Genomic DNA, 14,655 nt, shown 5'->3' with positions numbered 1-14,655 from the left:
AGCTGGCCTTGGAGCGCCCCAGACTCACCTTTAATTCCTGACTTTGCTGTTGAACAGCTGCGTGATCTCGGTTTCCCTCAACTGGAAGTTGTGACCATGGTTTTCATGTGACAGTTTGGTTGTGAGAAGCACATGAGCTCATACGTGTGAGAATGTCACACACCGTACCCAGCACGAAGAAGGCACGACGTCGCTGTGAATCCCCCTCCCTTCAGCGTGGTCCAGAGAGCTAACGGCACCGTTTGTGATCATTGGAGCCACCTTAACACGCTTATTTAGGAAAACACTGGGGCCCTCGGCCAGATGCCGTGCAGCTCCTTTACTGAGGTCCACTTGCCAATTCTATATTTAGCCTGCCCAGACACAGAGAGTGGCTGAGATCTTATTCTCCTGTTTCCTCATATGGCTCTTCAAATAACTTCTTTAAATTCCCTCACTGTTAGCAGAGTTATTTTACACACACATATCCAATTATTAAACATTCCTCTTCTTTGGCCTGACTCAGCCCTCCCGTGGCCGACTTTATTGTTCCTGTTATTTCCCCAGGAGCCACTCACTGTTTTCCAATGGGGATTTTTTAAGCCCACCTCCTCGAATACCTCCTATGGGCCTGATTTTTCTTTTTTTCAACGACAGACATAGTAATTGCGTTGCTCTGGCCGCTTCCTGGCTCCCTTGCCTTTTTGCCAGGGTACCTATCTATTCACACCTAATTTTAATGAGCTGCCCAATTCGATTACTGGAAGGCACTGGGGTGTTACAAGGGATCGACCATTGTTTCCAGAAGCCCTCCCAGGTTTCGCATCCTCCTGTGATTTACCGAGTGTCACTTAATTCTGCTTTTTTTTTTTTTCTTTTTTCACACCCCGGCCACTGCTCATCATAGTCGTCACCCACCTGTCTTGGCGACCTACTCAACACTTCATTAAAAATACGTGCAGCTCAGCTCCTTTCTCCCCGCCCCCCTCTCTTCACTTGTGACCAGGCCTGTTTTCCCCTTTCACTCGCAGTTATTCTGCTGCTTGGGCTTGGTGGCTTCTTCGCGGGCCACTCCTCAGGTCCTCAGCTGTGTCTCTGTTTCTCAGCCTGCACTTCATCCGCTTCCATCCTTTTCATTAGCGTCCCTGTTTTCACTCTCAGACGTTTGGGACACGTGCACTGATTACAGTCCGTGGCTGTCTTGAGAGCAATACCTCGAATACGTTATTGAAATTCTTGCTGCAGTCCCAGCGGGGTGTGTGGGGAGCACTGGGGACAGAGCGGTGACAAGACAAACAGCCATCTACCCTCATGAAGCTCATATTGTAGGGGAGAAACAGATAAGTAGACAGTAAATAAATATAATGAAAATTTCCCAATGCAGTAACACCAAAGTGGGACAGAGAAATGACTAAGGGGCATATGTTTTCAACGATATTAAAACTAAACTTTGTGTCTTATAAGACTCTGAGTGAGTCTGGGGCTCACTGCATATTAAACTGTTTTAACAGAACTAAATATTTCTGTCCTACTGTGACTTCATAGCACTATTGTCTCTCCTGGTGGTTCTCGGTCATTTTAATGCATAGAAAATGACCCCAGAGTCTTTCATGCTGGTGAGTGTCCCTGTATCTGTTCAGTGACAACACTATCAAAATTGCACCTGTTTATTGAGTACTTACTGTGTGCCAGATAGTCTTTCAGGGGCTTAGAATCCATCAGGAAACAATATAAACCAGTGCTTTATATTCTTGGTGCTTCCATTTTAGCAGGGAGAGAGAGGCAATCAAAAACAAACTTAGGGGCGCCTGGGCGGCCCGGTCTGTTGAGCGTCCGACTCTGGCTCAGGTCATGATCTCTTAGTTTGTGAGTTCGAGCCCCTCGTCGGGCTCTGTGCTGATAGCAAAGAGCCCACTTAGGATCCTCTGTCTACTTCTGTCTCTGCCCCTCCCCTGCGCACACTCTCACTCTCCCCCTCTCTCAAAAATGAACATACATTAGAAAAATACGTTTAATAAATAAGGAGATTCTATTTTAACCTAGAAGATTATGCAAGACACTGGGAGAAACAAACTGAGGTAAGCAGGGCTGGAGAGTGGCTGGTGGGGATTGTGCCACGGTAACCAGGACAGTGAGGGTGGTGGCCAAGTTGACCTGTGGTCCTGGGGCTCTCCCGTTTCCCAGGCCCTCAAGCCAGCACATGGGAATGTACTTGAATAGAGCAGCATCTTTACAAAGATGATGTTGAATCAATATAGTTATGAAAACGAATAATCCACAAACTTAAATACTTTATTATTTATAATTACACTTTATAATATATGTCGTATTACGTATATTACACCTCACCACAGAGAGAGACACACGAGTCCTATAACACTCGAAACGAGAACCATTGCCCGGTACCACCCGTTGCCAAGCTGTCACACACATCCATGTGGCGTCTTTCGTGCTGCGATATAGACCAGGATTTTATCTTTATGCTATTTAACATATTTTGGCTCTTTTTTTTCTTTTCCCGCCCCAAACAGAAAGTGCTCAATCACGGGGGCCGTGAAATTTCCCAGATCTTCTGCAGTACCTAGCAGGGCACTTCCCAAAGAGTCATCCGTTGTTATTAATTAACTGAAACTAATGAAGTCACAGTGTAGGCGGTCATTGGCCCCGCATCTCAGCAGCCAGAGAGCACGTGCACAGGTGGTGGATGTTTCATACGAGATGTGAGTTACATTTAGAGGCTGGACGCCAGGGCAGCGTCATGGAGTCTTCATGGGGCATGTCGTTATCACAGCCTAGAGTTTCAGGTTTTCGGGGTTGGCGGATTTGCCTAAACAGTTCCCCACCCCAGTCTTCACTAGCCAGTGTCCCTGAATGCAAACCCAGCAGTTCTCACCGGAGTGTGAGCGTGGAGAGAAGTGTGTGCGGGTGGGGAATATTCCACTTTCTGTTGTAACGGGCAAGGTCAAGTTTTTGCTTACATTTTAGGAGGATACTTCTAGGTAGGTTGAGTTTCTAGTTACTGTTAAGTCATTTTAGGCTTTAAAACCTCCACTTTTTTTTTTTTTTCCTGGTCCAGAATCTGAATTTGTTGTTTCATGACAGGAGCAGAGTCTGGAGTTATAATAGACACAAATCAAAACTGTTTCCAGGGTCCTATATATTATCCCATCACCCAAGGAGAAGCCTGGTGGTATCCCGGATTTTTGTAAAAGCTAACTTAGCCAGTCTTTTAGATGAACGCTATAAGCCAAGGATGGGTGATGGTGCAGAATGTGTAAAGAGATGTGTTTTAGGTACGTTAAAAGTCTCCTTTCACACTATAGAGAAAAACAATAGTTTTGCTATTTCCGCTTGATTGGCATTCCTAACAATTGCTCTGTTAGAGGGCTTTGCCATTAGATGTGAATGTCACAGCCTTGGGAAAAAAAAAAATCCACATTAAGGTCCCTTGTTGAAGCAGAGAAGGGCTGTTTGGATCACATCAATTAATGAGGGAGCTGAGTATCCACCTTCTCATATTTCTTATGACTGTCACGAGAAACGGACAGCCTGACTATATTTTAATCACATTGATACGAATGTTTCAATGCCAAGTAGACATAATTCAGTGCAGGTATTCTGTAATATTTCTGAATCTGCAGTTAAAAAGAGAGAGGTTGATGGGGGGTGGGAGGGAGGGGAGCGTAGGTGATGGGCATTGAAGAGGGCATCTTTTGGGATGAGCACTGGGTGTTGTATGGAAACCAATTTGACAATAAATTTCATATATTAAAAAAAAAGAGAAAGAATGATGAAAATAATATTTTACCATCCCAGTGCTCACTGTGCAACAAAAAACCCAAACACAAGACTTATTGTGCTTTCGTACGTCTCCTCCCTCAGTCCTCCCCCACCCCGGACAATATCACTTATATCAGCTCCCCGAAATAAATATTACAGCATACAGGGTGCCCTCTGGTTGTGCTCACCCCATGAACTGGTTAAAGATATTCCCTCAAAGCTGAGCACAAATGGTAATGAACAGGTTAAAAATGGAGGACTCCAGTGGCCCTCGAACCTTCACACCCAAGGCACAGCTTGCTATGTGTGTTACCATAGAGAGTCAAAGAGAAACTTCCTTTACAGAAGCTGCATATTTAATCTTTTTTTTTTTTTTTTTCTGATTGTGTGAGACCAGGGTGGATACTACGTATTTATCAATTTTCAAAAACGAACCAACCCTCCACCACAGCTGGATAATGACAGGGTGCCTCATTGCCGTACTCAGAGGGGCTGTTTTGGTTGTTGAAATAAATAGATGCCCCTAAGAATTAGATCATAAAAATAGTCTGCATAGCATGTATCTGCGGGGCCATTCTTTCTGCGACCTCCACCCCCTCCCTCTGATAATGGCCATTATCCATAGCAGGGCACTTGAGGTCACTAGTGTGGTCTTTGTGCACAGGACCTTACTATCCTTCCTATGCCATCGTCTAGATTGTGAGCCACGGCAAAAGGATTGGAAAACCAGTTTGTTCTTTGTATATGAGACGTAGATTTGACCTTGTGTCGTCCTCCTGCATCTTCTATGATCTCACAAACCCTAGACACAAGACTTTCAAGCAGTCTGGTAAAAAAAAAAAAAAAAATCTCCAACTGTGCTTTGGTTTTGAGTTTAAATCATAATATTCCAATCATTTGTTTGTTTTGCTATGAAGATGCCTGGGGCATCCAGCTACAGCTGAGAGGGCAGGCTTGGCATTGTTAGTAATTAGAAGGAGCCTGGTAGTGATTCAAAGTAGCTAAGAATTCATACGTTTAAAAAACAAAAAAAGCCCACAAATGTGTTAGTGAGATGTAGTTTGCTGAATTCGTTGTAGCTGTGTGGCTGTCTTTTTAACCTTGCTGCCCTACTCATTACACATGCAGTCAGTCACCAAAGACCCTGGTTTCCTGCTGTGCTCCTGAAGCCTGATAAAATGCATCGAATATGAGATGAATCTTCTGGTCTTCCTCTCTGTTGGTCACTGTCGCTGAGATTTCGGTTATGTTGATATAGCTATAAATTGAAATAAATTCCCAACACCTAGTATGTTTGCTAGGGCTTAGTAGGCACAGAATGAATGCCCAATGGATTAGTAAATAAGTACAGGACTAAATGAAAGGATATCGTTTATGATATTTCAAAGACAGCCACTTTATTTTACCAAAGAAATTAGTCAATAGAATCACCTGATCTTGCACACCCCAGGGGAAGTTCTCGGGGAGACAAAACTCAATGGCGTCTTCTCAGTGTTGTGTTAGTTACTAAGAAAGCAGCACGTGGGCGTAGTACAGTGTCACCTTACCAAAGGTCCCAATTCAAGGGGTATCTTCTTGATTCTAAAGAAGGTATTAACACTCGTTGAAAATAGACTCTCTGAAAATAGACAGGGATGCTACGGCAGGGGGAGAAATCATTTTAGCTGTGAATCCAGGAAACACGGGTGGCATAGCAAATAAATGGATGTCTCAAAATAAACAACATGATCAGGTCATTTGTGATCATGCCATTTAGTCACTTCATTTCCATGAATTTCAGGGTTTCAGGTAGGCAAAGTAGAATCACGGAAACTTTTGGGGGTTGTTTACATTTTCATTTGGGTAACATCCGTATATTTATTTTAGCAGCTCTTCCATTAATAAAACTGGAACCAGGTTTCTTGATCTACTCTTCGATTTGCTAGCATCATTCATCTGGAATTTAAATTTAGCTGGAGTGAGCCAACTTTCACTTTAATGTAAATGTGCACACAACAGATAATTAATAAATTTCCTGATGAGACTTTACTACTATACCCCATCCATGTACTTTTTGGTTTTTCATAGTATTACCAACCTCCTGAAGATGAACAGTCGTAGTCATAAACAGAAGTTCAAGCTAAAGTTAAAGGGAATGAAAGAAACATCATAAAGAAAAGTGAAAAAGAAAAGGGGGGACCGGGGGAATATTTTTGGAACCAGGCAAAATGGTCAGATTTCATGTAGTCCGTGGGGAAGCCAGGCCCGGTCTATTTCTCCCTCATGTGTCCTGGTGAGCAACTCAAGAGCCTTATCAAGTGATTCTGGCAGAATCTTCAGGAAGACTCCCAGGAAATGTGCACTGAGAAATTTGGAGGAATCAGCCACAGAGCTAGTTTTATGGAAAATGATGCCCTGTAGCTCAAGAGAACAAATTTCTCTACATGGGCATAATAGCAAGTGTTTAGAGAAATTTTCCAAATAATAAAATAAAATAAAATAATAAAATAAAATAAAATAAAATAAAATAAAATAAATAATAAAATAAATAAAATAAAATAAAATAAAATAAAATAAATTTTTAAGAGCCCCAGCTTACTTTATGACAAAATTCTTCCATCTTCCTTTCTAAGATGATAATAGCAAAATATTTTGTTTTTTTTTCTCCCTTGTGGTAGCATGTTATAAATTTACATCGGAAATTTATAAGAATTTCTGAAAGCTGTAGATACACATTTATAACTTCACAGGAAAGTTTTCAAAAGCTCAACATTTGAATAGTTTTGCATTAATTGGGAAGAGGGCTATTTAGGGAGCTCTAAGGTTGGATTATGAGTTTTGATCTAATGCCCTTTGAAAAATGAAGAGAGTGTAATGATTTCAGCGGAAGGCTAAAGCACTTCGCCACAGTCTGTCTCTTTACCTGCCTCCTGGTCAATATCGCTTCCAATGCATCATTAAAGAGGTGTTGAGGTTCTTTCAAGGTGTGTGAAAGGAGCGGGGATTTAAGAGGGGTGCAGGTGTGAGGGACTTATTTCCTATGCAAACAGGGAGGTGAGTGTGTAACTTTGGGATGGTATAAAGCACGGGGCTTCAACCTAAATCCCATGTTCCCTCTGTACTTCAAAGTATTTCACAGTCTTATTTAATGCCACTGTTTCTTTTCTGGCAAACAGAGCTTTATTTAGTGACCGGGATGACTCATTCCCCAAATCGCAGAAATACGGGTTTTCCGTGGCAGTCAGCATTTCTGGTTTCTGATCCTGAGGAGATTCCATGGGCATTAACACTGGCCAGAAGAAAACCGTGCAGCACCAATGCGTGACTTCCCTTTCCTTACGGAGGTGGGTAAGTCACCCTCACAAGCAACGGGAAACATAAAACATTTTGAAATACACATTTGCTTTGGCTGCAAACGAGGTCAGAGCTTGGTTCCCCAGTCTGAGAACTGGAGCCATGTGCGACCTACCAGACCTACCACCTACCGTCCCAGATTTCAGTCAAGCACGCGGAAAATGGGAGCATAGTGAAAATGTATGCATTTGACAGTATTACCCTACAGGGTCAGCTTGACTAATGTCTTTCGTGCTGTGTGCAAATGAAAGCACACTGGAAACCCCGTAAACTCAGCCCCAAGAGCGTCTCACATGCAGACAGAGGAGGCTGTAACAGTGGGGTCTAGCATAAATCAGGGAGCCGTAGGGGAGGTTTGCCCATTGGCTTAGATGTGTACGTGATACTGACCCGTGGTGGGTTGCCTGTTGCTTAGATGGACATGTGATTCGAGTTTCGCTTTACTAAATGATCAAAGTAAAACTATGAACCCATGAGTTTGTAAAAGAAAATCCTTGAACAGCCAGAATAGGTGTCATTATGCTTAGGGTGTTCTGTAGGGGTGGGACCCAAGGGGGACAGTGACCCTGACCCACGTGACGAGTCAGGAGCAACATCTCCCCAGGGCCTCGAAAGAGCCCAGCGTTGTCCACCTGAGACAGCAAGGATCAATTCACCTGCCCTGGCAACAACCTAAAGATGACACCTGTAAGGACTTTTGGTCCTTTTTGCCCCGCCCATCCTCCTGGACGGTCAACACAGAGGTACCAGGGCACAGAAGAGAGAGGAGAGGGGACGGGGGGTTGGATTGTGGTCACAGGGTGAGTCACACCGGGCCAGGAGAGACAAAAAGTGTTCCACAGGCTGTGGGCTGAAGTTTTCAAGTGAGTTCAATTCATTTTTGTTAATGCTTTATTTATTTTTGAGAGAAAGAGAGCATGAGCAGGGGAGGGGCAGAGGGAAAGGGGGACAGAGTATCCAAAGTGGGCTCTTTGGTGACAGCAGAGAGCCCAATGCAGGGCTCGAACTCATGAACCGTGAGATCAGGACCTGAGCAGAAGTCGAGAGCTCAACCAACTGAGCCACCCAGGCGCCCCTGGATTACTTTTTTTAAGCAGGCACCACACCCACTGTGGGGCTCGAACCCATAACCCTGAGATCAAGAGTCCCGTGATCTACCAACTGAGCCAACCAGGCACCCCTAAACTGAGTGAAATTAGGTTGGACTTTTAAGCAACTGATAATAGTTGACAAATGACAGAATCTGATTGAGAGGACATTAAATTTCATGGAAAAGGGATTTTACAGAGCAGGTCTGAAAACGGCGGTGCGAGAGAAAGAAAAATCACATTTTCCTAAGTAAACATTTCGGTTTAACCTCACATACAACACCTTTTCCTCGGTTATGTTGAATGAATGACTGAATGGATGAATGAATGAATTTGGTTCTTGTCACTAACTGCAGAGTTAAGTGCGTGTTTTTCTGCACTTAAAACAAAATCAAAGCCTCAGTGAGCAGATGGTGGAAGCTTTTATTTTCCAGGAGACAAAGAACCTGGCCCATGCCCTTTACCTCACAGCACTGGGAGTCTGTGGTCTCTCTCCCGCGGGTCACGTCAGCCCCAGCACATCACAAATTGTCAGGAAAGCCCATCTACAGCTTTCGTGTTTTTGTTTTTTTGTTTTTGTTTTTTCATTGCACTTAAATTGCCAAAAAAAAAAAAAAAATCTTCTTTTTCATCAAGTTATTTGGTTTTTGAGAAGATTAACACTCTTCTATTGATGTTTTCACTTTCACTAAAATTTTTAGAAATGCACATTCTAAAAAGAACAATTTGCCCAAAAGGGAAAGCAGGATGGCTAAGAATAACATTTTTTAAATTCCAATACTTGGTATTAGGGTTGACACAGCCTAAATTCCAAAAGGATTTAAACTTGACAATTGTGAACCACAGTATGTCCACTTCCTCTATGTGACAGTTTTTTAAAAGTGTTATTCCAAGAAAAGCAACCGAACCCATGCATGTTGTTTGTTATTTCATGGCATGGGACGTTTGCTCGCATCAGAGTTTCATTGTTTGAAAGAGACTCTTTTTTTTTTTCTTCTAATATGAATATGAAATATCTCCTTTGGGGTCAGAGGCATGCATAAAGATATATCATTTGCCTTTTAATGGGGCTTTCTGGTGACTGTACAGTTTTAAAGTGTTCTGGATGCACCGGCTCTTCCTTACTGAACGTTCTTGCTGCGTGCTCTACAAATATGGATGGAAATAATTATGGCGAGGATGGCTTCATGAGATGATGTCACTCCAGAGGAAAAAAACCTGCACCGCAGGGAGCATTTCCAGTAAAGCATGGCAGAAACTGCGGGGTAATCAAAGTGCAAATTCCAATTTATTTAAGCAATATTGTTCTTGCTCCTCCATTTCACAAAGCTGTCCTTTCTCATTAAATTTCTGGAAGAGAAGGAATGAATTTTACCAGAATGAATCTGAATGCTAGTTGACCTTTTTCGAAAACTCTGCCTGGAACCCTGGCATCCCAGCTGCCTTTTCACACATATGGGGAGAAAAGAAATTGAGGCTTGTGAGGAGTAGAGCCCAATATATGCAAGACGCGATGCCATCCGGTGAGGCTTTTGTTTGAGGAGAAGTTTGCGTGTATTGAGGGCAGTGCATTTGTCGGTGGCCCCGGTAAGGGCCTGAGTAAGATCCGTGTCTAAGGGTTTCTGTGTCTTCTGGACGGGACAGTCCCAGGCACTGGCTTTGGTCTGAGCGTGCCTTTTGCTTTCTAGCAACAACCGAATGAATAGAAATATAATTTATAATATCTGTGTATTGGTGATGATTTGACAAAGTTCAGTTGTATTTGATAGTTTATTGAGTTTCTGGGGCACCTGTGTGGCTCAGTCTGTTAATTGTCCGACTCGTGATTTTTGGCTCAGGTCATGATCTCACGAACTGTGAGATCGAGCCCTGCACGGGGCTCGGGGCTGACAACGTGGAGGCTGCTTGGGATTCTCTCTGTCCTTCTCTCTCTGCCCCTGCACTCGGGTGCTCTCTCACTCAAAAATAAATAAATAAACTTAAAAAACAGTGTATTGAATGTGTTGTTTTATCAGATGCTTTTTTAGGCATCAGTGATGTAGCAGTTGACAGCCTACTGGGTGGAAGGATTACAAAATCAGATACAACACAGTTCTTGACCTTAACAAGCTCATAATTAGGAGGGGCCTTCTGATTCGTAGGCAGAAAATTACAATACATTGTGGTCCGTTCTATGACGGAAGGAGGCCCAGAGTGCTGTCGGAGGACGTAGAAGGGACCCCAACCCAGACGGGTCTGAGCAGGAAGCTTCCCAGAAATATCAGCTGTCTGATTTACATCTTTAATGACCAATAGATGGGGGGTCGGGGGCGGTGGTGTGTGAAGTAAAAGAGTCTGAAAGGAAAGGGACTACAGTTTTCCAAAACACCCAACACAAGAAAAAGCAGGGATAATGGGGCACAGAATCACTTCCCTTTGGCTGGAGAGGAGAGCCAGTGAGGATGGGGAAGGCATCTAGTGGAAAAAAGAAAACAGGAGTTGGCCCATAGGGAGTCTTGTCTTCTATGTTTTGTTAAAAATATGTGGATTTCATTGGAAAGGCCACGGTGGTTATGACAGAAGTGCTCTCGTTCAGGCTGGAGGGGCCCTTGCTCTGGAGCCCATGCTTTAGGAGGCTTTCATTTAATATTCATAGGTAAATAAATAAACAAAGATAGATAAATGACTAAATAAATTAATGACTAAATAAATAAATAAATAAATTTTTAAAGAACACAAGGATACCTCCATACTTGGGTTCATGGTGGCCATGAACCATGGTGACCCAGTTCAGCACTTAACCCTCCACAAACATTCGGGACCCAGGAAGGCATCTCCGGCCTGATGTCCACAGGAGACTGGGTCCTCGCTCTTTGAGGATCTGTGGTTTGCACTGCCCAACATTGCAAAGGAACACTGAGAAATGGAAAGAACTTGAGAGGGGAAAAGTGGAAGTAATTTGCTTTTATGAACTTATGCTAAATGGATAAAACTTATCAAATAATAATCTATGCAAGAACTATTGCCTAATGAAGGGTGGTTTCAAACAGGACCAAGAAAAGATCCGTTTCCTTCTCCTTATGTTCTAGTTTGTAGACAAAGAGGCGCACAGGAACTGGGGTGGTCTTCCAAAAATTTGCACGTGAAGGCTCAGGAATATTTTACGGTGTTAAATATTCATATTGCTTTAAAGAAATTCTCATTTTCCCCTCTTCTGTTCTCCATATATGTATACGGAGACCACACTCACATACACACAACAGATACATAAAAATATATACATAAAACACAAAGTTTGAAAATTTTACATTGCTAAAATTTGAATGGCTTTCTTTCCATGAAAATATTACATTCTTTAAAATTACATACAATTTCAGCTTTATTTTAAAATATTTTCATTTAACATTTTGAAATACTTATTATAATTTGTCATTTGCCTTTTTAATTCTCAATGTTTTAGGAGAAAAGACTTTGAAAATATGACAAATAATATTCATTTTTCACTTGTACATTTAACTTACATCTTTAATGAATGAAAATATAGTATGCTTTTGTAATCTTGGAATATTTCTCATCTTTTAGATCACTACAGTCACTAGAATTATGTAAAAAATATTGATTAAAATAATATATTTCATAATTTTAATAATGTGAATATTAGAGGATATATAATAATTTATATTTTTGTGTGTTTTTATGACTCATTCATTTATTGTTTTCCTGATTTCATTCATATAAATAACATCTTACATTTGTGGTGATATTTTGTCCACCTAAAGGCATACATCTCACAGGATATCTTCTGTTTCTCAGTTTATTAAATGGGAATTGTACTCTTACTGCATTTAGCTGTCTGTATGTGAGATTCCACCTTGCCCCAAGCCCTTCTTTTTTTTTAAATTTTTTTTTTTTTCAACGTTTATTTATTTTTGGGACAGAGAGAGACAGAGCATGAACGGGGGAGGGGCAGAGAGACAGGGAGACACAGAATCGGAAACAGGCTCCAGGCTCCGAGCCATCAGCCCAGAGCCCGACGCGGGGCTCGAACTCACGGACCGCGAGATCGTGACCTGGCTGAAGTCGGACGCTTAACCGACTGCGCCACCCAGGCGCCCCCCCCCAAGCCCTTCTTAACCAAGGGGGGAGCATGATCAACACCACCCGTGAGAAATCTCACTCCCCTGGAAACAATAAGGCAAATTAGGAGGCCAATTAAGCCAGTTAGGCCATCCTCTGGGTGGGTAATGTTTCCACCTTTACCTTGAACTTAGGAGTCAACCTCATTCACTTTGTTCCTTAGCATAACTTCCGGAGAGGTGCTGAGCCCTGCCATTTTAGGTTTCCTGGCCAGCCAGTTCTTGGCCTCAGGCCTATCCGTGTTCAGACCAGGCATTTTTGACAGGCACAGGGGTGGATGGACTGAAGGTCTCCTGTCCTTAACTGAAAAGAAAGTTGAGAGATTACGGAGGCTGTCTTAGGTTTCAAAACCCGAGGCTCTTGCAATAAGTAACGCCAACCATTAACCACAGGGACTGTTGAGGCAAAAAATAACAGTGTTTTGAACCCACAGCAAAGCCATTGGCGGGAAAGCCCTCCAGACTTGAGTGGCAAAATAAACGAGACTCTTTAGAGTACTTGAAACCTCTAGCCTGACCACTATGCCAGTGAGTCGGAAAGGTTTCCCTGGATCCACTCAAGGTGCAGCCTTCCAATCTGATCAACCATGGGTGCCCCAGGGGTTGGCCATCCAGTGTCTTGTGACCAAGTGAGACGAGTGACAGAGAGGAGCCAGGTAGGTGTGAGATACTATTTCAGATACTCTGCATAGGTTTATTTTATGGACAGAAAGGAATTATGGGACCAGAGACCAGAGTTCATTTTTCTTTTTTTTTTCCAAAACACTTTTCATTCTGGCTTCCACCTAAAATTGAAGGGGAAGTTTCCTGCCTACTGTCACTGAAATAAGATGTAGAACGAATCCTAAGCAAGAGCCAGGGATTCTAATTAAAGTTTTTCTTGGACTTACACATTTAGAAAGATTTCTCCTCTATTTTTATCTTAAAGAAAAATACAGAAATTTGATGGTGATGCCTTGGTGACATCAAGTTTCTAAAATGGGAAGCAAATTTTGTTTAGAAAAAACACTCAGTAATCTTAGAATGCTTTTACGTTTTATTATCGTTGATAGGAGAATATATTTTGATGGGAATATTGAAAATTAGTAAGGACTAAATTAAGGAGGAGATGAAATTGATTAGTCCTGATAAATTAAAGTTTATACATATAAGTGTATAATTTATGGATATATGCATAAATTTACATGTATGATAATACAGAGACAGTAGTATTTTAATAAAGTGTATAATTTCTGTTTTCAATTCGTATAGAGTTTATGAATTTCTCATCACATCAGTAGGACTTCTGAAATGGACTTATGTAATTACAACTAGATGTAAAATGATTTTAAAATCTATGACTGTGATTACTCTTATTAGCAGTTTAACTTGCCCCAGTGCATTTTATTCTATTTTCTGCATGACATCTATCCCTTTCCCACAGGAGTAGCATGTGGCAGGCATCATCAACTCCAAAGACAGCTTCATACAAGATTAGCATCTTCAACAAGAGTGTCAGAGGCATGTAGATGAGGAAAATGTAATCATAATCACTCACTACAAATTTCCTGGGCCAAAAATCCTGCTTGAATAGCAACAACAAAAGGTGAGCTTGGTTAAAATGATTGATGGGCGCTTCTCCTTTGCTCAATTGTATTCAGAACAGCAGAGGTCATACCTGGCTGTGTTCTCATCATACAGTTGATTATTGTTCTGGTTTTGGTCTGGGGTCTTCTCCTTACCACCATGTGAGACCTTAGTCAACTTCCCTTTTCCTCAGTGAACTCATCCTTAAAATGGGGAGAATAACTGTGCTGGCCGGGATGTAATATAAGTGAAATACTACCTGTTGTACAGATTGAATGGCGTGGTAAGAGGGACGTGCTTAGCGCAGAGTCTGGCACGCGATCCGTTCGCATTATATGTTAGCCGTTATTCTAGGACCTGCAAACCGTATTTAACTAACACTTGAGTGGCTGTGCTTTCCTTTTTATTTGTCCCTAGTAATTGGCCACATTGGATATTTGTTTTGAGCCATAATGAGGATGAAATATAAAGATAAAGCAGTCATCCCTCATATTATAATTGGAAAGAATCATCTTTAATAAACTTCAATTATAAGCCCTCAGGCAAGAATATTCTTTACGAGGCCAAGGATAAAGAGAGCCAATGCCCCAAAGAATTGCACCCCATTTAAAAATTATTTGCCCACAAGCCCAGGAAAAATAAAGTTGATTAGTGTCAAGTACAATTCTGTTATTTTGATCACCTGGATCGTGTCTGGCTGAGTTAGAAGAAGATGGTTATTATTTTATTTTACTAAATGAGTTTTAAGTTGTTTTTTTTTTTTTTTTTTTTTTTTTTTATATAAGTCATCTCTA

General features: G+C 41.8%; 1 protein-coding gene across 21 annotated transcripts in view; it reads left to right on the top strand.

The window, feature by feature from the left end:
* The window catches only part of LOC147580697 (uncharacterized), a 403,830-nt gene that overhangs the window by 223,629 nt on the left and 165,546 nt on the right, over positions 1-14,655 (top strand). For 20 of the 21 annotated variants that reach the window (XR_015251004.1, XR_015251003.1, XR_015251002.1 and 17 more), the window contains one exon: positions 6,915-7,082. The gene's annotated coding sequence lies outside the window, so the exon portion shown is untranslated. Of the gene's footprint in view, positions 1-6,914; positions 7,083-13,718; positions 14,403-14,655 lie in introns of those variants that run through there. The other variant, XM_086706135.1, reaches the window with a different exon arrangement.

This window comes from Puma concolor, chromosome B2 (assembly GCF_028749965.1).
Source record: "Puma concolor isolate L17-30 chromosome B2, mPumCon1.1.hap2, whole genome shotgun sequence".
Lineage (NCBI taxonomy): Eukaryota > Metazoa > Chordata > Mammalia > Carnivora > Felidae > Puma > Puma concolor.
Note: the sequence above shows the minus strand (reverse complement) of the source record. Positions and strands in the feature narration are given on the sequence as shown.